The following is a 24,595-nucleotide window of genomic DNA, read 5'->3' as shown; positions in this document are numbered from 1 at the left end:
TTTTAAAGCCTTCCAAGGCAGCAATCATAGAATTTTATGGATTTGTTTGAAGGTCTTCCAAGGCATCAATCATGGAATTTTATGGATTTTTTTTTCGTTTATAAAAATTTAAATATTCAACATCATACATATAACCTCTTTACTCATAACATATCTCCATCTCTCGATGGTATCATTTTACATTTTCGAAAATATTAAACAATGGCTTTGGTTTTTGGTTAATTAATGAAATTTTAATGTACCCGAGTCTATTGTGAAATGATGAAGTTTAGGGGGAAAGGTTTTTCCACATTTCCATGAGCTGATGGTTGTGCTGGTGGTTTTTTTGATAGTAAGTTTTATCCCATATTCCATGCATTTGTTATGTTCATTTATAAGGTTTTGAAAACTAATTTGAAGATCAAAAGAAGGTCATAAAAATTGTCTCCTAAATTTACTTCACATCTTTGACATTAAGGCAGATATTTATTTTTTACTAATTTTTAATTCTTGAATATAACAAAAATTTTCGCAAATTTGTATAATCTTAAATTCTATTCGAATTACATTTCAAAAATCCAAAAAGTTGCTATGCCTGTTGGTTTACATTATCTGCAAATTTAAACACTTTTTCCTATGAAAGCCCATTAAAAGTTTGTTTATTGAAACACACTCACACACACACACATGTATTTCTGTGTTTTATCGACAACCCAATTTGATGAATGAGACGAACTGATAAACCCCACCACAAACCATCACAACCTATCAGGCATCAGGTTACTATGAAAAACCCAATAAAGGAAAATCTACTTTATTTAACCGAGAGCACAATGAAATTAAAATTTCATTAATTAGCAAAAGAGCCCAAGCTATTGTTTAAAAAATATATTTCGAATTACGAACTATGATGTTGCGTTATCAACGGGTGGTTGGCTGACTGGTTGGTGTGATGCCTGTCGGATCTGATGACGGAGTGTTTATAATAAAGGAAATGCTTTAATGAATTTCTTCGCTGAATGATTTATTAGTCGAGAGTCTATAAAAGTAATATCAAGTGAAATTATGATTCTAATCATCGTCGTTATCGTCTTTAAGTACGCACAACACTTACACTGTTATACATTTGTATTTACGTAGTATGAGTGGAAATTATGCCATCTTCGATGGTATTAAATTAGCTACCAGGCAATATTTTATCATTGTTTGACAACGTCACGTATGAGTAATGAATGATGCAAATCATTCATTACGTATACGCATCATAAGTCAACAAAAGATTTAATAAAAATATGAAGGACTAATTATGGCAGAAGTGTAGACTTCATTAGGATATTTTTAAGGACTTTCAAGGTGTACATTTTTGAGAATTTTTTTTTGCAGTATGCTTGGCTTTTTAAAGGACTTCCAATGCTATAAACGTGGATATTTAAAAATATTTCTATTTTTTAAAAATATTTTTTTCAAGGATTTCCAACACCATTGACGTAGATTTTTAAAAACATTTTGTTAAGGACTTTAAAGGATTCGAACGTTGATTTTTAAAAATATTTTTTAAAGACTTCAAAGGAAGTGAACTTGGATTTTTAAAAATATTTTTTTCAAGGACCTCCAAGGCTATAAACGTGGATTTTTAAAAATATTTTTTCAAGGACTTCAAAGGCTATAAAGGCTATAAATGGATTTTTAAAAATATTTGTTTCAAGAACTTCCAAGGCTATAAACGTGATTTTTTTAAAATATCTTTTCAAGGATTTCCAAGGCTATAAACGTGGATTTTATTAATTTTTTCAAGGATGTCTTAATTTTTTCAAGGATGTCTTAAGGCTGTTAACGCTGATTTTTAAAAATATTTTTTTCAAGGACTTTCAAGGCTATAAACGTGGATTTTTAAAATAATTTTTTTTAAGATTTTTAAAATAATTTTTTGAAGAACTTCCAAGGCTATAAACGTGGATTTCTAAAATATTTTTTTGAAGGACTTTCAAGCTTATAAACGTGGATTTTTAAAATATTTTTTTTAATGATTTCCAAGGCCATAAACGTGAATTTTAAAAAAAATTGTCAAGGACTTCCAAGGCTATAAACGTGGATTTTTATTTTTTTTTTCAACGACTTCCAAGACTATAAACGTGGATTTTTGAAAAAAACATTTTTAAGGACTTCCAAGGCTATAAACGTGGATTTTTAAAAATATTTTTTTCAAGGACTTCCAAACCCATAAACGTGGATTTTTAAAAATATTTTTTTTCAAGGACTTTCAAGGATATAAACGTGGATTTTTAAAAATATTTTTTTTCAAGGACTTTCAAGGCTATAAACGTGGATTTTTAAAAATATTTTTTTTCAAGGACTTTCAAGGCTATAAACGTGGATTTTTAAAAATATTTTTAGAACAGTGTGGCTTGTTTGTTCGGGATACCGTAGTATTTTGTTGTTGCAAAATGGTCAGGCTTATCCCTTTATTGTTGTTTTTGTAAAAACAACGTTTGTTTATTAGTGGAGAACGATGGTAATGTTTACCAGGGGGTAAGGCAGGGAATACCTAGGTTTCGGAAAGAGCCACCAATCCTCATCAGTTCCCTTGTTTTTGTCTGGGATATTCTCCCCAGAAGTTATTTTAAAAATAACTTCTATGACAAAAAACATTTTTTTTTTTTTTTACCCAAGTGACGAGATCGTAAGCTCAATAGAAGAGGAACCAAAGAATTATATAAAACTAAAATTCTTTTGGAAAGTCTTCTAAATCTTACAACCGCACTTATAAACATTTTCATCTTTCTCCACTTGTTATGCTTTCGTTCAACCTGAACGAAGTAGCATAACCATGTAAGTTGGTTTTGTCTGTTACAACAAAAACCCCTTCGTCGACCGTGCCTTGTCTATAAATAGAACAGTGTGGCTTGTTTGTTCGGGATACCGTAGTATTTTGTTGTTGCAAAATGGTCAGGCTTATCCCTTTATTGTTGTTTTTGTAAAAACAACGTTTGTTTAAAAACAACGTTTGTTAAAACAACGTTTGGTAAACATTACCATCGTTCTCCACTAATAAACAAACGTTGTTTTTACAAAAACAACAATAAAGGGATAAGCCTGACCATTTTGCAACAACAAAATACTACGGTATCCCGAACAAACAAGCCACACTGTTCTATTTATAGACAAGGCACGGTCGACGAAGGGGTTTTTGTTGTAACAGACAAAACCAACTTACATGGTTATGCTACTTCGTTCAGGTTGAACGAAAGCATAACAAGTGGAGAAAGATGAAAATGTTTATAAGTGCGGTTGTAAGATTTAGAAGACTTTCCAAAAGAATTTTAGTTTTATATAATTCTTTGGTTCCTCTTCTATTGAGCTTACGATCTCGTCACTTGGGTAAAAAAAAAAAAAAATGTTTTTTGTCATAGAAGTTATTTTTAAAATAACTTCTGGGGAGAATATCCCAGACAAAAACAAGGGAACTGATGAGGATTGGTGGCTCTTTCCGAAACCTAGGTATTCCCTGCCTTACCCCCTGGTAAACATTACCATCGTTCTCCACTAATAAACAAACGTTGTTTTTACAAAAACAACAATAAAGGGATAAGCCTGACCATTTTGCAACAACAAAATACTACGGTATCCCGAACAAACAAGCCACACTGTTCTATTTATAGACAAGGCACGGTCGACGAAGGGGTTTTTGTTGTAACAGACAAAACCAACTTACATGGTTATGCTACTTCGTTCAGGTTGAACGAAAGCATAACAAGTGGAGAAAGATGAAAATGTTTATAAGTGCGGTTGTAAGATTTAGAAGACTTTCCAAAAGAATTTTAGTTTTATATAATTCTTTGGTTCCTCTTCTATTGAGCTTACGATCTCGTCACTTGGGTAAAAAAAAAAAAAAAATGTTTTTTGTCATAGAAGTTATTTTTAAAATAACTTCTGGGGAGAATATCCCAGACAAAAACAAGGGAACTGATGAGGATTGGTGGCTCTTTCCGAAACCTAGGTATTCCCTGCCTTACCCCCTGGTAAACATTACCATCGTTCTCCACTAATAAACAAACGTTGTTTTTACAAAAACAACAATAAAGGGATAAGCCTGACCATTTTGCAACAATAAAAATATTTTTTTTCAAGGACTTTCAAGGCTATAAACGTGGATTTTTAAAAATATTTTTTTTTTTCAAGGACTTCCGAGGCTATAAAGGTGGATTTTTAAAAATATTTTTTTTCAAGGACTTTCAAGGCTATAAACGTGGATTTTTAAAAATATTTTTTTCAAGGACTTCCAAGGCTATAAACGTGGATTTTTAAAAATATTTTTTTCAAGGACTTCCAAGGCTATAAACGTGGATTTTTAAAAATATTTTTTTCAAGGACTTCCAAGGCTATAAACGTGGATTTTTAAAAATATTTTTTTCAAGGACTTCCAAGGCTATAAACGTGGATTTTTAAAAATATTTTTTTCAAGGACTTCCAACGCTGTAAAATGTATTTTTTTTAATATTTATTTCAAGGACTTCCAAGGCTGTAACGTGTTTTTTTAAATATTTATTTCATTTTTAAGGCTAATTTATCAAGGACTAATAGTGCCATAAACGTGGATTTTTAAGGATATTTTTCCCAAGGACTTCCAATACCATAAAGGGATAATTTCTCAAAAACTTCCAATGCCATAAAGGCGGATTTTTAAGGATATTTTTTCCCAAGGACTTCCAATGCCATAAAGGGATAATTTCTCAAAAACTTCCATTGCCATAAAGGTGGATTTTTAAGGATAATTTCTCAAGGACTTCCAATGCCATATACGTGGATTTTTAAGGACAATTTCTCAAGGACTTAGCATTGGATATAAAAGTGGATTTTGTAAGGATATTTTCCCAAGGACTTCCAATGCCATAAACGTGGATTTTTAAGGATATTTTCCCAAGGACTTCCTATGTCATAAACGTGGATTTTTAAGGATATTTTCCCAAGGACTTCCAATGCCATAAACGTGGATTTTTAAAGAAATATGAAATATTGAAGGACTTTCAGGGCATTTTTAAAGAAATGTGGAATATTGAAAGACTTTCAGGGCATTTTTAAAGAAATATGGAATATTGAAGGACTTTCAGGGCTACAAATGCGGATTTTTAAGAGAATATTTTTGAAGGACTTTCAGGGCATTTTTGAAGAAATATGGAATATTGAAGGACTTTCAGGGCTATAAACGTGGATTTTTTAAAGGAATATTTTTTAAAGACTTTCAGGGCTATAAACATGGATTTTTAAATGAATATTTTTAAGGACTTTCATGGCTATATACGAGGATTTTTAAAGAAATATGGAATATCGAATACTGAAGGACTTTCAGGGCTATAAACGTAAATTTTTAAAGGAATATTTTCCCAAGGACTTCCAAAGCCATAAAAGTGGATTTTTAAGGTTAATTTCTCAAGACTGTCTGGTGCGCGCGATTGCTCGAACTTAAATTGAGTTCGCAGATGAACAATGTCGAATAATATGCTTCTGGTACCTTCCCGACAACATGTTAAAAGATCTGGTATAAAGACCAAAGAGCTCCCTGCTCCCTCTGATAGGTGTACATCTGCGGTAAAGCTGGCTGATGCATTAAAAAGGAAATATTTTAAGACTAATTTTTAGGGATGTCCATGGCAATTTCTTCCTTTTGTTATGCAACCCGTTACATGTGATTACCTCAATTTTTTTTTTGAAGGATGAGCTTCCAAATTATTTATGACAAAAAATTTCTCTTTGATTTAATTTCATATCCTCCACCATAAGATGTAGGGTAGATATAGATTTAATGACATCAAATTGAGTATCCTTATATTTCATTTATTTCCTTTTTTATGTCATCATTGTTTGCATTTCACACCTGAGTACATTTTCCAAAAAGTTTCCAAATACTTTAAAAATAGAAACCACCAAAATATCCACCACAATTTCATTCGCCGGCAAATGCGGTGAAAGTTGTAAAAATAGGTGATTAATTTGGTTAACACCTACAACAACCTTTTTAGCTACCACCACACTAGGGAGGAGGAGCGGATGTCGTCTGTCCCAAAAATTGAAATAGAGGAAAAATCACAAAACCCATGTTAATGGTGGAACCTGGATCATCATTGGTTTTGTTGCTGTTTTGAATATTGTATTTCCAAAAGGATGCTGGGTGGTGCTCAAAATAATAAATGAGTTCTAATTAACCGCACTTATGGGTAGTCGAGTCGTGTAATCACTCACTCAGTGACTGACTGAACGACAAAATCGCATGGTTACGCAGGTTAGTTGACACACACGAACTCAATGCAGATGTACAAAGGCAGGTGCTCTTAACAGCGTTACCGCAAGCGTTAAGTTGTTGTTGTGATGGTGAGAGTGGACACCCACACACACATGAGTGTGTCACACATACATATGTATGTGTGATAATGGTTACTTTTACAAAGGTACATTCGTTCTGAAGCCGTAAACTCAAGCTGAAGATGAATATTTTAAGTAGAAGGATTACACTCATCCCTTCCAGGACACACAGAAACCAAGACACCCACACACACACTCTCAAAACCAGACACTCACTTTTGCCATTCGCTTCAAACTAAGTAGCCACAAGTACATGCTTGACAACAACTATCATTAATATAGTAACAGCAACAACACCAACAACAACAACGACAACACGAACAAGAATAAGGATGATGGGAAAATTTGCAATGCTCTTTCTTGTCTCAGGACTTGCTGGTTTTGTCTGCAAACCATGTCCATGACAAATAACTAACGTTAGTGACAATGTTTAAACTACGTGACAGTTTTGTTTTAAAACTGCCAGGACATGAAATGGAGAAGAAGAGGGGGCTGTGAGGGGTAAGGAGGATGGTTTTGTAAGTTTACATTCCTTTGAATTGTTTGCCATCGAAGTAGTTGTACATTTAAATTTCGTTGCAGCTGGGCATTAAGTTGTGCAAAGTTTTGACGGCTTTGTTCTCTGACGATGACAGTAATGCCACAAGTACTGGAAAATAAATTAATAAAAATCTGAGAGAAAGAGAACGAAAAATATACTTTAGATAAATTAAATGAGAAAAAAGTTAAGCCGTTTCAGCAAAGAGAGGGGGAGAAAAAGTTTCAGTGGGACTTCTACAGACTTCTATATCCTTAAAAGAGCTTCGAAAAGTCTTAAATTTCCGAAAGAGCTTTTGAAAACCTTCAGGAGGTTTTCTATTCATTAAAGAGCTTTCGAAGGTCTTCTACGTCTAGAAGAGGTGTTCAACGTCTAGAAGAACTTCAGAAGGTCTTCTATCCATAGAAGAGCTTTAGAAGTCTTCTATCTGTAGAAGAGCTCCAGAAGGTCTTCTATCTATAGAAGAGCTTCAGAATGTCTTCTATCTACAGAAGAGCTTCAGAAGGTGTTCTATCTATAGAAGAGCTTCAAAAGGTCTTCTATCTATGGAAGAGCTTCAGAAGGTCTTCTATCTATAGAAGAGCTTCAGAAGGTCTTCTATCTATAGAAGAGCTTCAGAAGGTCTTCTATCTATAGAGCTTTTGAAAACCTTCAGGAGGTTTTCTATTCATTAAAGAGCTTTCGAAGGTCTTCTACGTCTAGAAGAGGTGTTCAACGTCTAGAAGAACTTCAGAAGGTCTTCTATCCATAGAAGAGCTTTAGAAGTCTTCTATCTGTAGAAGAGCTCCAGAAGGTCTTCTATCTATAGAAGAGCTTCAGAATGTCTTCTATCTACAGAAGAGCTTCAGAAGGTGTTCTATCTATAGAAGAGCTTCAAAAGGTCTTCTATCTATGGAAGAGCTTCAGAAGGTCTTCTATCTATAGAAGAGCTTCAGAAGGTCTTCTATCTATAGAAGAGCTTCAGAAGGTCTTCTATCTATAGAAGAGCTTCAGAAGGTCTTCTATCTATAGAAGAGCTTCAGAAGGTCTTCTATCTATAGAAGAGCTTCAGAAGGTCTTCTATCTATAGAAGAGCTTTAGAAGGTCTTCTATCTATAGAAGAGCTTCAGGAGGTCTTCTATCCACAGAAGGCCTTCTGTGTCCAGATGGGCTTCATAAAGTCTTATGTGTCCAGATGCGACTCAGAAGGTCTTCTGTGTCTAGAAGAGCTTCAGAGGATTTTCTGTGTCCAAAATAGCTTCAGAAGGTCTTCTGTGTCCAGAATAGATTCAGAAGATCTTCATGTCCAGAAGAATTTCAGAAGGTATTCTATGTCCGGAGAAGCTTTAGAGGATCTTCTGTGTCCAGAAGAGCTCTGGAATGTCTTCTGTGGCCAGAAGAGTTCTAGAAGGTCTTCTGTGGCCGGAAGAGCTGCAGAAGGTCTTCTGTTTTTACAAGATCTTCAGGAGGTCTTCTGTGCTCAGAAGACCTTCAGAAGGCCATCTGTGTCCAGATGGGCTTCAGAAAGTCTTATGTGTCCAGATGTGCTTCAGAAGGTCTTCTGTGTCCAGATGGGACTCAGAAGGTCTTCTGTGTCTAGAAGAGCTTCTGAGGATTTTCTGTGTCCAGAATAGATTCAGAACATCTTCTATGTCCAGAAGAATTTCAGATGATATTCTATGTCCGGAGAAGCTTTAGAGGATCTTCTTTGTCCAGAAGATCTTCAAACCGTCTTCTGTGCCCAGAAATGCTTAAAAAAGTTTTCTGTGTCCAGAAGAGCTTCAAAAGGTCTTCTGTGTCCAGAAGAGCTTCAAAAGGTCTTCTGTGTCCAGAAGAGCTTTAGAAAATCTTCAGAAGGCCTTCTGTGGCCAGAAAAGCTCTAGAAGGTCTTCTGTGGCCAGAACACATCTAGAAGGTCTTCTGTTTTACAAGATCTTCAGGAGGTCTTCTATGTCTGGGAGAGCTTTATGTCTGGGAGAGCTGTGTCCAGAAGAGCTTAAGAAATTATTCTGTGCCCAGAAGAGTTTCAGAAGGACTTCTGTATCCCTAAAAGCTTCTTCTGCTTCCAGAAGAGCTTTCGAAGGTCTTCTGTATCCAAAAGAGCTTTATGAGACCTTCTGTATCCAGAAGAGCTTTAGCTGGATTTTTATGTCCAGAAGAGCATTAGAACTAAACCCACTAAGCTATCAATTTTAAGAATATGTTTTAAAGGATCAATAGACTAACTAAGCCACCAATGACCAACAGACTATCTCAACGAGGAGCTTTTTTAATATTCATTCAAGGGCTAACTTGTAATCCCGGTCTGAAATTTTTTGAATTTCTAGGACAAGAAGTCTCAGTGGATTTGAAAGGAAGATGTAATAGAGAATCGTTTGGAATTCGTTTTTTCATAGACGTAGTGAAGCCATATTTTCGACCCGTCAGTTTTCTTCTTTCTCCAGAAGACCTGTTTCCCTCAACAGCAGATCTGTCATATTCTATACAAAATAGACCTATTGGGTCTCTGGAATGTCTAAAATACCTCTTGAATTAAAGCATCGTCCTCTTTATTTAATTAGTCCTCTCATTTCATGCTACAACTACAAAAAAAACCGATTTTCATGCTTTAGCTACGTTAACTAAATATCATCTAGCTGCGTCATTTGCCCGCCATGGCTTGCTTGTAAAACGTGATTTTTCTGTCGATTTGAGAGTAAAGAACAAATGACGATTACAAATCCAAATTAAACATAAACATGAAATGAATGTTGAAATGAACATTTTTTTCTTTCTAAATGACGAATTCGAACGTCATGGTTGGTTGCAAGCTACGCAGCTCTGCTCCGCTCTCTCCCTTCCCCAAATATGTATGGATGTGTGTATATTGTGACATTGTCATTTGCATTGGCAAAACATTATTCAAGCTCGTCATGAGCAATGTTACACACACACACACACAAATACTAATGGAAGGGAGGTCTGACGTTGATATACAACTTGTGTGTATGTGTGTCTGTCCATGCACCTACCCATATCTGGTTGTTGGTTTCGTTGTTGTTACAAAAATTGCAATATTTTGTGGTTACAATTTAAATTATGGCTTTGCTGCAGACGCATGTAGCATACATTTGGGCGTTAAAGCCATCATTACCATAAAATGCCAATGTATTACAATTATAAATATTCTGGTTGGCTGGCTGAATGCTTGACTGGCTGCATAACATGACAGTTTGATTGTCTGAATGAATGAAAGGACGAAAGAACAGAGGATATGGAACGGATTTCATTATCATTGTCACATTGTAATAAATGATAAATCCTTGTAATGATTTAAGGATAAATGGAATCAAAGGTAATAACGAGGGGGGCCATGAAATACAGGCGGAAATGCTAATAAGGAATGTAGGGACCAATAATAAAAATGGAAAGGACATCAGAAATTTTTGGAAGGACTATATAACCGACGACTTTGGGAATATTTTTCAAGGACCAGAAGTGGATTTTTAAGAATATTTTGTCAAGGACTACAAAACGAAAAGATCTAGATTTAAAAGATATTTTCAAGGACTAAATGGACAATTCATCTTGGATTTTTTTAAGAATGGATTTGCAAGGATTAATGTAATGAACGTAGATTTTTAAAATATTTTTTTTTCAAACTTGGATTTTTTTAGAATATTTTTTCAAGGACGAAATATTAATATTTTTAAGATTTGTTTTAATATTTATATATATTCCAGTACCAAAAATCAATAAACATATATTTGTTTTAAGGAAACTTTTTTAAGGATTAAAAGACCACCCAAACTTGGATGAAATGGACAATTAATATTGGATTTTTAAGAAAATATTTGCAAGGATTGAAGTAATGAACGCAGAATTTTAAATGTTATTTTTTCAAGTACCAAAAACTCAACAAACTTAGATTTTTTTAGAATATTTTTTTTTTAAGGACGAAACATCAATATTTTTTGGATTTGTTTTAATAATATATTCTCAAGGACCAAAAATCAATAAACGTGGATTTCTTTTAAAGATATTTTTTTAACCACCCAAACTTAGATTTTTTAGAATATTTTTCAAGGATCAATAAAATAATTAATGAATTAGCCAAACCAACGTTGATTTTTAAATAATATTTTTTCAAGGACTACAAGGACATCAAACGTGGATTTTCAAATAATATTTTTTCAAGGACTAAAAGGACATCAAACGGGGGTTTTTAAATAATATTTTTTCAAGGACTAAAAGGACATCAAACGTGGATTTTTAAATAATATTTTTTCAAGGACTAAAAGGACATCAAACGTGGATTTTTAAATAATATTTTTTCAAGGACTAAAAGGACATCAAACGTGGATTTTTAAATAATAATAGTGGATTTGTTTTAAGTATATTTTTTTAAGAATTAAAAGACCACTCAAACTTGGCTTTTTTAGAATATTATTCAAGGATCAAAAAAATTAAATAATTAATAAACGAGGATCAATGACTAAATAAAGGGTGAGATAAAAAAAAACTGCAACAAAGTCAAATGCCATAATTTTTCCTTTTTCTTAAATTTTATTGAGTGAAAGCAAAAATGTCGGAAATAGCATCAAATTTTAGAATAAGTTTAGATTTGTTCGAATTGATCGCCTTTGGCACGAATTATGGTCTTGGAACGGCCAATGAAACCGTCACACGTTGTCCGAATGTTGCCCTGCGGTATTTTGCCCCATTCTCGACGAAGCGCTTGCTTGAGGTATTTTTTAGTGTCAACCTTTCTTTCCAAAATACTTCAGACACAATAGTCCAACGGATTCGTACCCGGAGATTTTGGGGGCCATTGTGCGCTGGAAGGACTAAATACCAAACAAATGTAGATTTTTAAAGAATATTTTGTCAAGGACTAAAAGGAAAACAAACGTGGATTTTTAAATAATATTTTTTCAAGGTCTAAAAGAAACGTGGATTTCTAAATAATATTTTTTCAAAGACTAAAAGAAACGTGGATTTTTAAATAATATTGTTTCAAGGACCAAAAGTGGATTTTTAAATAATATTATTTCAAGGACCAAAAGGAAACCAAACCCGGATTTTTAAATATTACTTTTTCAAGGACCAAAAAAGAAACCAATCCTGGATTTTTAAATAAGGACAAAGAAACGAAACCTGGATTTTTAAATTATATTTTTTGAAGGACCAAAAGGAAACCAAACGTGGTTTTTTAAATATATTTTTAAGGACTAATCGTGAATTTTTATAGAAATATTTTTTCAAGGACTAAAATATATTTTTAAGAGCTAATCGTGAATTTTTATAAAAATATTTTTTCCAAGAATAAAAATATATTTTTAAGGAATAATCGTGAATTTTTTTAAATATATTTTTTTCAATGATAAAAATATATTTTTAAGGAACAATCGTGGATTTTTATAAAAATATTTATGTAAGGACTAATCGTGGATTTTGATAAAAATATTTTTTTAAGGAACAATCGTGGATTTTTTTAAAAATATTTTTTTAAGGAATAATTGTGGATTTTTATACAAATATTTTTTTAAGGACTAAAATATATTTTTCTAATCGTGGATTTTTTTAAAAATATTTTTTTCAATGATAAAAATATTTTTTTAAGGACTAATCGTGGATTTTGATAAAAATATTTTTTTAAGGACTAATCGTGGATTTTGATAAAAATATTTCTTAAAGGACTAATCGTGGATTTTGATAAAAATATTTTTTTAAGGACTAATCGTGGATTTTGATAAAAATATTTCTTTAAGGAATAATCGTGGATTTTTATAAAAATATTTTTTTAAGGAATAATCGTGGATTTTTATAAAATTTTTTTTTTAAGGAATAATCGTGGATTTTTATAAAAATATTTTTTTCAAGGACTAAAATATATTTCTAAGACTAATCGCAGATTTGTATAAAAAATATTTTTTCAAGGACTAAAATATATTGTTAAGGACTAATCGTGGATTTTTAATAATATTTTTTTATGGACAAAAATATATTTTTAAGTACTAATCGTGGATTTTTAATAATATTTTTTATGGACTAAAATATATTTTTAAGTACTAATCGTGGATTTTTAATAATACTTCTCCAAAGACTAAAATAAAACCAAACTTGGATTTTTATAAAAATATTTTATGAAGGACTACATACGAACTTACTGTGGATTGTTAACAATATTTTTTCAAGGACTAAATACCAACTATCCATAGAAGGTCTTCTATTCATAGAATAGCTTCAGAAGGTCTTCTATTTATAGAATAGCTTCAGAATGACATATATTTATAGAAGAGCTTCAGAAGGTCTTCTATTAATCGAATAGCTTCAGAATGTCTTCTCTCTATAGGAGAGCTTTGTGGGTTTATTAACAATATTTTTTCAACGACTAAATATCGACTATTCGTGGATTTTTAGAAAATATGTTTTCAAGGACCGACTAATTAATAAGGTAGGATATTTTTCAAGGACTACTCGAGCAACGAAACTTGTTTTTAAATATTTTAAAAATTCATTTGTAACTTACAATTGTTTTCCCCAATATATCCAGTCTCGACTGTGTCTTTTTTCACACATGCGTCACAGTCCTTCTAATTATTATTCACACACACACACACACTCCCACACCCAATAATTTTTCTCACCGGTTATTGTGTCGGTTTGTTGCATTAACATTTTATTACAATTGAATTCTTTTGACATACCAATTAATTGATCGCACATTATGAATATGTATGTATGTGTGTGTGCGTGAGCATATAAGTATATTGTTGACGTTGATGATACGACATGCATGGATAAATGTGTCATTGTCAAGGTTTGAATTGGTTGAGATTTATAAAAAACAATGATTTAACAAAGCGTACACACCGTTGACATACATACATACATATTATGATAATTTTAATTTAAATGATTAAATTGATATTTATTTTTAATAATTCAGATGTGCAAATTCGATTGATGGTTTATTTTTGTATGGCATATTATTAATTATTTCAATAATAAATGCAATTTAAATAATTCATTTTTATTGTAAATTCCAATGGAGAGAAGAACTATTGGTGGTTTGACCTGGATGTGGATGAACGGCTTTTTTGGAATTTTCGTTCATTGGCTTAAAGGGTTATAACGGGTACTTGAAGGATCTTTGAAAGCGTATTTAAAAACTATGTACTATGTAAATCCAAGTACCCACAAGACCAACATATACAGGGTGAGATGAAAAAACTGCAACCAACTTTATACTGCTGTCATTTCTAAGCCACTCGTCCGACAGCTGTTAAAATTATTCCAGTGACAGCTCATTGTATTGTTTACAAGCGTCCAAACGAAAAAAGTTATTGGTGAGGGAATTCAAGCGTGATAGTGTTATTTCTTAATATTTGGCTGGAAAACCACAAGTGGCTATCGTTAGAGCACTCCAGCAATCAAATGTGAATAAATCCTTTGTGTCTCGTACCATCGCGCGCTACCGTAATACTGGTAGCGTAGCTCGATGTCAAGGAAGTGGACAAAAGAAAACAGCAACATCAGCAGAAATGGTTCGAAAATTAGAAAAGCAACCCGCGTTGCAGTGGCCGAAAAACGGCTCGTGAGCTGAACATATCGCACTATTCCATTCGGCAAATATTGAGAAATGAGCTGGGGGGTAAAGCCTTTGAAATTCCAAAAAGTGCAAGAACTTTCACCGCAACAGAAAGAAAATAGACTCGAAAGCACTAAAGAATTGCTTCGCTTGGCCGAAAGTGGTGAACTGCCGAATTTGGATTTCTCCGATGAGAAAACTTTCGTTGTCCAGCAGCTTGTAAACAAACAAAATGAAAATGTACACCTTCGGTTGGCTACCAGAACTCAAACGCCAGCCATTGTGTTGGTGTGGGCCACCATAACAGCCGATGTTCGTTCTCCGCTTGTATTAATCGACGGTGGCATCAGAATAAATGCCAAATATTATCGCGAAAATATTCTGAAAGATGCATTAAAGCCTTGGGCATGCAAACATTTTGGCCGCAGACTTTGGACATTCCAACAGGACTCTGCATGCCACCGCCACCCAAGAATGGTTGTAAAATGAGGTTCCACGCTTCATTTCCAGCGCACATGGCCATGGCCAGCAAAATCTCCGGATACCAATCCGTTGGTCTATTGTGCCTGGAGTATATGGAAAGCAAGGTTGGCACTAAACAATACCAAAGTGTCGATCACCTCAAGCAAGCGTTTCGCCGTGAATGGGCCAAAATACCGCAGAGCAACATTCGGGCAGAGTGTGACGCTTCCATTAACCGTTTCGTGCCAAAGGTGACAAATTCGGACAAATCTAAATTTATTCTAAAATTTGATGCTATTTTCGACATATTTTGCTTTCATTCAATAAATTAAAGAAAAAATGTAAAAATTATTGCTTTAGACTTTGTTGTAGGTTTTTTTATCTCACCCTATATATGAGTCATATAAACGTATTATTATGACGTTTTATCCTTTCCTTAGAAAAAAATATATGCAAATTCCAAAAGTAAAATTTTAGGTAATTTTTGTAACAAAAATATCACATCATATAAGATAAGTACTCTTCATAAGGAATATTTTTGCTCAAATACGAAATTGTCCATGTTCTGCAGGAAGACTCTCTGAGACAATTAATCGTATCCGTATTTTATGCTAAAATTATATTATCTTTTTCTTATTTTTTGGTCAATGACAGTGCTCTCTGTTCATCCGTCCGATTGCCTTGTTTTCCATCATATTAGTTTCCACCATTGAACCCAACCACAGCAGATTTACCCTCTAATGACGCATAAAGTGCCAAATCTTGTTTAGTGTCCAGTTCAGCAAATTATGTTATCCGGTATTTTGTTTGTTTTTTATTTTAAATTTCGTAATATTGACATTTTATAATGGCATCAAATTATAGTCAACTGGGGAATATAAAATAAATCCTTTTGGGGAATTGTTATAGACATTTCGTCACAGTGGGACACAGTGGTTGGTTTTTGACACTAAATGTCATTCCATACTGTTTAGTAGTTCCAAAAAAATTAAAATTTTAACAAAAAATTAAAATAGTATCAGTCGTTTTTGCCGACAGAATTTTACCCCCAGCCTTGACATATGTTAATATAAACTGTTTAACCTGTTATGGGGGAGGTTGGACAAAATTGACCAATTCGTATTTAATCTACGACTGATAAAAATATTACAACGTGCCAGATTTAGACAATATCGAATACTTCATATACTTTATATGATATATGTGCAAATTTTTGGAAAATGTGGAAATATGCGTGAGGTAACAGATATAGCAGACCGAAGTATTCCGTTTTCATACTTCATCTAATACAGATAAAAATATTAGTATTGGCAAAATTTGAAGGAAATCGAACATTTATATCCAACTTTATGCGAAATTATAAATTCCGATAAAAATATCACCGACGCATGTTATGACAGATATAAGTACTGAAAATTGTGACCTATTGTAGGTGAGGTAACAGAAGGGGTTCGCAGATGTATATCATGTTCACAACAGATATTGTGTTAGCAAAAATGTAAATTTGAGGAGATGGATGGGTGGATTTGGTTTCTTATTTCGCTTTATTTGAGCGTTTTGTTTTTCAAAATCGTCAACCTTATGTGGGGGAAGTAACAGAAGAAATGGTCCGATCTCTACCTTCTTTATAATCCATATCTGGTGTTGAAGGAAATATTGAGATGTACCAAACCTGAATGGAATCAAATGTTGATTTCGCATTTTATGAGCTTCGTGGATATTCAAAGTTTCGACCCTTTGTGGGGAGGTACCAAAAGGAGTAGACAGATATTGGGATGTGTGAAATATGAAGAGAACGGGAGTTTATAATCGATATGGTTAAACTTTGACCTTTTGTGGAGGAGGTACCAGCAAGAATATTCCGATCTGTATCAACTTTATGTGCCAAGTCTGAATGGAATCGGATATTAATTTCTCGTCTTATAAGCTTAATGGATATTCAAAATTTCGACCTTCTGGGGGGTAGGTACTAGGAGGAGTGAACCGATATATTCCATCTTAACACCATATCTTGTTAAGACAATTTATTCAAAATTTTGACCCTTTGTGGGGGACGCACATCATCGATTGGACAGATATTGTCCATTTTCGCATCTGACCTGGAACTGACGCAATTATTAGGATTTTCAAAGTTGGAACAAGATCGGATTATCGTTTCTCTTTCTGTGCAGTTGTTTTTTTTTTTTTGAAAATTTCGAACTTTTGTGGGGGAGGTACCAGAAGGAGTGGACCGATTTTGCCCATCTCCGAACTCGATGTACCAAGTTTGGATCAAATCTGATATTCCCTTCGCGAGTTATCAGGCGCATCAGCCAGATAAATAGACGGCTGGACAACCCCAGATCGACTCCATATGTCATGATATATGTCATGATTTGTCCCAAAGAGACCTAGGGTATAAAGCCGTTATTTCGACTAGGCACATTTTGACCTATAAAATTATACATACCTTTTCTAGCCATATGGCTTAGGGTATAAAAATCGGTGAATAATGTAGCCAAAAATCTTCAAAATAGCGAATATAGAGAGGTACCATTATACCAAAACGTGAACCTGCACAAACAATTTTCTGTCATAGGCTGTAATCTCCATTACGAACTTCAAATAATAAATTTGAAACAATTCCGGTGAATAATGTCGCTAAAATCATCAAAATACCGAATGTCGTGAGGTACCGTTGTGCTAAATAGAGACATCAATATCTAATTTGAGGATTTCAGTTCTATTCCTTGGCTCAAGACCAAATTTAGTACTATTTAGTACTTTTTGTACAATTATAGTACACATTTCCAAAGACACCTCCATATCTCCACCCATATACCAACAGAAATCTCAATATCAAATTTGAGGGTTTTACTTCTATCCCTTCACCTAATGCCAAATTTAGTACCATTCGTACAAATCTAGAACACGTTTCCAAAAAGAGAATATCTGCCATTCACCCAATACCAAATTAACTGCAGTTTAGTACTTTTCGCTATACAAGGCTACACATGAACAGCGACCATTATTTCAAATTTCAGATTTCAAGCACTACCTATTCACTCAATACCAAATTGTACCAAATATAGTACTATTTTGAATATCTCGTGAACTGCTAGCATACATTTCCGAAACCACCTCTTTATCAGAAATCAACCCCAATACAAAAGTTCAAAATTCCAGTTCCATGTATTCATGAAAAAAAACCGTTCCAAATTTAGTACCATTTAGTACAATTGGCACATTTAGTACGCATTCCCAAAACCACTTTCATATATCAAAGTGATATTCCAACCTTGATTCTCATACCAAATGTCAAGGATTTTTAAGTTTTATCCGTTTACACAATACCAAATGGTACTGTTTTAAAAGTTTAGTACTGTTGTAGAACTTTTCGTAACCTTAAAGTTCGAATTTCTAAAAATTCTCTGTTTTCTCTGTTTTATCTATCCTGAACTCCAACGGTGACTCATTCCGAATTTTAGAAATTTAGCTCATTCTGTTTGTCCAACAAAAGTATTCAATATTTTGTACATTTTAGTACTTTTTGTACCCGTATAGTACGATTTTCAAAAAAAAAAAACCCACCCTCATTACCCGCCCATGCACCAAGACTGGCGCTTGTGCAAAATTCCATGATTATTTAGCAGTTCCGTTTGGGGTTTGATTCTCGGTCAGTCAGAGAGCTATATCCAAATCTAATCGGGTCTCTAACATTTTAATACCCTCCACCATACATAGTATGGAGGGTATATTAAGTTCGTCATTCCGTGTGTAACTCATCGAAATAATCATTTTAGACCCTACAAAGTATATATATTCCTGATCAGCGTAAGATTCTAAGACGATTTAGCCCTGTCTGTCCGTCTGTTGTAATCACGCTACAGTCTAAACGAATTAAGAGATGAAGCTAAGATTTTGCACAGATCTCTCTTTTGTCTGCAGGCAGGTCAAGTTCGAAGATGGGCTATATCGATCCACGATATCGTATTGCCCCCATATAACTGTACCCCCGATATTAGGTATTTTGATGATGTTAGCCACATTTTCTAATGGAATGGTCTGAGAATCCACACAAGGAGTTCCTTGTGGGTACTTTATACCACGGAAGAGAATTGTCTATATAGGTCCACGATATCGAATAGCCCCCATATAACGGTACGCCCGATATTCGGTATTTTGATGATTTTAGCCACATTTTTCAGTTGAATTGTCTGAAATTCCACATAAGGAGTCCCTTATGAGTATTTCACCCCCTGAAAGAGAATTGTCTATATAGGTCCACGATATCGTATATCCCCCATATAACGGTACCAATCGTTATTCGGCATTTTGATGATTTTAGCCACATTTTTCAACGGAATTGTCTGATAATCCACACAAGGAGTTCCTTGTGGGTACTTTATACCACGGAAGAGAATTGTCTATATAGGTCCACGATATTGTATTGCCTCCATATAACGGTACCCCTCGGTGTTCGGTATTTTGATGATTTTAGCCACATTTTTCAACGGAATTGTCTGAAATTCCCAACAAGAGGTTATTTGCTAGCACTTTACTCCCGGACATAGATTTGTCTACATTGGTCCACAATATCGCATATCCCCCCATATATCGGCACCTTCCGATATTAGGTATTTTAAAGATTTTAACAGAAGTTTCAATGGATTTTTTTTTTTTTTTGAAAATTTTCTAATTCTTTCCAAATGGTGGAGGGTATTTAAAGTTCGGCGCGGCCGAACTTACTGCTTTTTTACTTCTTAAATTTATTTTTTAGCTATTTTTGGAATAATTTTCCGAATATCGCTCTTATGGAGTTCATCTTATGGCTCTGCGGGAAAACAATAACAAAACGGATGAACAATATATATGGGAGCAATAGGCATATCTGCATCATAACTATCAGGCCTGATATAACATATTTGGCCCAAAATTAAAGACAAAACGGACGAAGATATATATGGGAGCTATATTTAAATATTGGCCGATGATCTTCAATTTCAATAGGATCCGTCTTTGATTTGTGCTCTATCGGGCAAAATTCCATCCCGAGCCTATAAATATGACAAGTTGGCTATGAAAACTAAAGGTCATTTGTCAAAAAATTGTTAAAGCTTTCTGCTCCATCCTGGCTACCTAATTATCGAATTTATTAATTTCATTTAAATTTAAAAATTAATTTATTTTCCTTTTTTCCCCACTGTGCCTGTGGACAAGGGTAAAAATATATGGCCAAAATGAAAAGAGTGCAACGAAACAGAAAACAGAAGAGTAGAAAAATTAAACATCTGCTGTGTGAGTGAGAAATTTATAGCCAGCATGACATTCCAGCTAAAACAATCTGCCCGAAACGGACTTGGTTTTGTGTGGAGGTTAAGCTACATCCACACACACGTACACATACATAAACCAAACAGATGCTAGGTAGACCCTACAACCAAACCGAAGTGGTAAGGCAGCTGCTGCCACACTCTTTTATATTTGAGTGTGTGTTAGATTCTACTGCTACCACACTGTGTAATATATGGGTGTGTGTGTGTGTGTGTGTGTGTGCGTGATTCTGCTCTACTTCTGTTGTTTTTTTCATTTCGGTACTAATGTTTATGGAATTTGAAATTCGGCAAATATGTTGTTGTTATTGTTATGAATATTAAATAATTGCATCCTTTTTTTTTGCGTGGCCTACAGATTAGGGCATTTACTGCTCCAGTGGAAAATGGTGGGGAATTAAATCACTAGACTTTTAAACGGAGATTTTGAAATTGCTCCAACAATGCTCTGCCTGTTGCCAGCCATTTGGAAGCATATTTTATTTGAAATTTTAAAAATACTTAGGGGAAAATTAAACGTTCACTTGTTCTCCATGTAGTCGGTGGCAAGGTAAGGTCTGCTGACTTACAATGTTTACAAGCCAGAAAAACCCTTGTCATTGTGGATTTTCACACAAAAACCATTGGGGGGTAATTGTTCGGCAGTCCGGCTGCCGGTGAAATACTTTGAGTTCGAGTTAATATTTCGTTGGAAATAAAAGTTTTAAATTTCCCTGAAACGAATTGGGTTTCGCTTCACTTAACCTCCATGTGTTGACCTAATTGGTGATGTGGTTGGTCGGTTGGCCGAGTAAATTTTCAAATTTGTAGGGGGGATTTTTTTGTAATATAAAATCGTAAATTCAATAATGTCTTACTTACACATTTTAATTAGTTGGACTTCAATGCGGGTTTTTGTTTAACTTACCTGGAGGAAGAGAGAGAAGAAAACATAAAATGGATTAATTAAGTAGGTGAAGTGAAGGTGGAAAATTTAATAAAAGTAAGAAATTAAATATTATGTTAAACAAGGGAGTTAAGCCCACTTGTCTTCCGCCGTGCAATGGTTAATGCCTTGTAAATTTTCATTTTTATAATTTATACTCAATATACTTTACCAAAAAATCCCAGTATAGAAATAGGAAAAAATAGAAAAATCATGATTTCGTTTTTGCAAGAAGCCTAGGCATTCCCTACCTTACCCCCTTGTAAACATTACCATATTTCGCCACTCATAAACAAACGCTGTGTTTATAGAAAACAAAAATAATGGGATTAAGCCTGACTATTTTGCAACAACAAAATACTACGGTATCCCGAACAAATATGCCTTCTGACCCAAAAAGTACATATATGAAAGAAATCAAGGAGATCCTGATGTACTAAGATCCAAATGTACTAAGAAAAAAAAAACTTCCTGACCGAAAATTGTGGATGTTTTAGGAAAGAAAATTCAAGGACATGCGACTAAAATTTGAATATTTTAGGAATAAGTTTTCAAGAACTTCTTTTAAAAAAAATGTTATTTTTCATTAACTTCACCATAGTATGGAGGGTATATTAAGGCTGTCATTCCGTTTGTAACACCTCGAAGTATACATTATAGACCCCCCATATAGCGATGTCCGTCCGTCGGTAGGTTCGTATATAGAATCGCTATAGCTTCCGGGCGTATTGAAGGGCGTAGGTTGATGATATTTTACTTAGATGTGTCTTTCGTCTGTAGGATTTTGGGTATTGAAAATGGGCTATATAGGTCTACGTATAGCCCCATATAAATGTACTTATTCGGTATTTTGATGATTTCAGCGATATTATTAACGGGAATTGTTTCAACTTTAGTATTTTAAGTTCGTAATGGATACTTTAGCCTGTGCCAGAAAATTTTCAGTGCAGTTCGACGTCGTATAGACCCCAAAATAACGGTTACTCGCTGTATTCGGTATTCTTAAGATTTTAACAAACTATTTAACGGATTGTATATATATATTTTTTTCATTTCCAAATTTGTTCCAAATATTGGAGACTATTCAAAATTCGGCCCGGCTACATTGCTAAATTTCTTAGCAAAAAGTTATAGATTTTTAAGAATATTTTCTCAAGGTTTTTAGAAAAAAAAGAAAAAAAAAATCATGGTCTTGGTAACAATAGTTTTTAATAACTTCCGGTAAAAATCGTAAATTCAGTAGGATTTTTCCAAGGAATAATTGGAAAAAAACATTGTTTTTTAAAAAACCATGGAACTCTTTAGCGAAAATCGTAGATTGATTGTGAAACAATTTTCAAGGACATCCTAACCGAAAATGTTAAGTTTTTTAAGTTGGACTAGCTAAGAATATTTTTTTAAGAACTTTTGGTAAAAACCGTCAATTTAATAAGAATTTTGTCTAAGTTATAAATAGAACAAATCTTAGATGTTTAAAATAAAAAAAAACAAGGACCTCCTTACCGAAAATCGTAGATTGTTTGAGAAACGAATTTCAAGGACCCCCTTATCGGGAATTGTAAGTTTTGTAAGAAACAATTTTCAAGGATTATTTGAATTATTTGTTCATGGGTTTCCTGAGCGAAAATTATTTATTTTATAAAAATATATTTTTCAGGAACTCTCCAGAAAAAAAAATTATTATTTAAAATATTTGTCATTACCTTTCTGGAAAGAATTTGTAAGTTTATATATATTATTGAAGAACCCAATTTCAAGGACCTCCGGGTCGCTAATTGTGGATATTTTTAAAATATATATATAAATCATTTATTTTCTAAGAATAGAAACCAAATATCTTAACCAATATGAGAGCAAGAGATGGTATGGAATATCTTATCTCAGTCTTTAAAACTCTAAAATTTCATAAACTGTCGAATTAGTTTCTAATCTAAAGATTTTTAAAAAAAAAATTTTCAAGGACTCCCTGGCCGAAAGTCAATTTTTTTTATAAATATTTCTTTATAAACAATTTTTGTCCAAATATATAACTAAAAATATTCAAGGTATTATTTTAAGGACATTTACTAGAAGTTCCTGACTAAGAGATTGCTAGATTTTTACGAATGTTTTTTACCATGTCTTCCCGATGAAAAAATAGAAATATTTTTTCCTGTCCCAAATTTAGAAATCTGTTTTAAATCCATTTTATTAACTTTAGGTTATAACTAGCAAATACAGATACCATCAGGAATTCTAGAATTTTATCTCTATCCGTTTACCCAATATCAAATATAGTTATATTTAGTACTTTTGGGAAAATAACTCCATATGTCCAGGATACACATGAACAGCGACCATAATACCAAATTTCAGATCGACCCAATAAAAAATTGTACTATTTAGCATTTTCTGTGTACTTGTAGAACCCATTTCCAAAACACCTCTTAATCACAAATCAGAACTTTTAGTAACCTTAAAATTTGAATTTCCAAATATTGTTTCATCTATCCTGCACTCCATCATCATTTCAAATTTTCGAATTCTAGCTCATTCCGGTTATCCCTCGCAAACTATTCAATTTTAAGAACATTTTAGTACTTTTTGTACTCTTAAGTAAGTTTAGTACTAAGTTTAGTCGCTTCTATCGACAGAAGACCCTTTAAAAGGCTTCTATTGAATTCTGAGTGGCATATAGGACGTAATCAAGTTGTTAATTTTTTTTTAACAAAAATGCCTCCTGATTCTGCACCTAACCTTCAAATCCAAGTCTCTGGCGATCAAACGATCGAAATATATTGTTTTAAAAACACTTCTTTAAGAACTTCCTTGACGTAAACCTGAAGTTTTTAAAGGTCTTCCTGTTTGAGAATAATCGTCTTCTTGGCTTTGAATGTTTTTTTTTTCATGTTTATAAAAAAACTTTCTGACCCAAAAAACGTTTGGTTCTTTGACTGTTTTTATAATTTCTTAAGGATTTTCTTAAGAATCGTTTTATGTTTCAAAATTTGGGAAAAACTTTCTGGTTTAAAAATCGATTTTTTTGTGTTCACGAAGTCCTTCAAAAAATCATTGATTTTTGCCAAGGGAATTCTTGAAAAAAAAAAAAAAAAACATTTCTTGTAGCAAATCAAACTTGGACAAGTCGTTGGTTTGCTGCAAAAATGTTTTAAGATAATTTCTTCAAGAATTTCCTTGGCAAAAATCAAGGATTTTTTTCAGGACTCCCTAGCCAAAAAATATTCGATTTTTAAGATATCTTTCAAGGATTTCTTGACCTAATTTATTAATTAATTTATTAACATTTCCTAGGACATTTTAGAAATAGTATTCAAAATTTAAAACAATTTACACAATGTTACATAATTTTAGTCTCTAAAATATATTTTAATTTCCATCTATTTATAGTTTGCACCACTAATATGACCTTTAACTCAATCGCAACTTTCAGTATACAATTAAAATCTTAACTCAACATTATGATAATTATT

The 24,595-nt window shown here is 33.3% G+C and overlaps 1 protein-coding gene across 5 annotated transcripts in view; it reads right to left on the bottom strand.

The window, feature by feature from the left end:
* Positions 1-24,595, bottom strand: part of LOC101888529 (cAMP-specific 3',5'-cyclic phosphodiesterase) — a 668,201-nt gene that overhangs the window by 371,860 nt on the left and 271,746 nt on the right. The gene's annotated exons all lie outside the window — the stretch shown is intronic.

The sequence above is a fragment of the Musca domestica genome, unplaced genomic scaffold, assembly GCF_030504385.1.
Source record: "Musca domestica strain aabys unplaced genomic scaffold, Musca_domestica.polishedcontigs.V.1.1 2, whole genome shotgun sequence".
Lineage (NCBI taxonomy): Eukaryota > Metazoa > Arthropoda > Insecta > Diptera > Muscidae > Musca > Musca domestica.
This window is presented reverse-complemented; position numbering and strand designations above follow the sequence as displayed.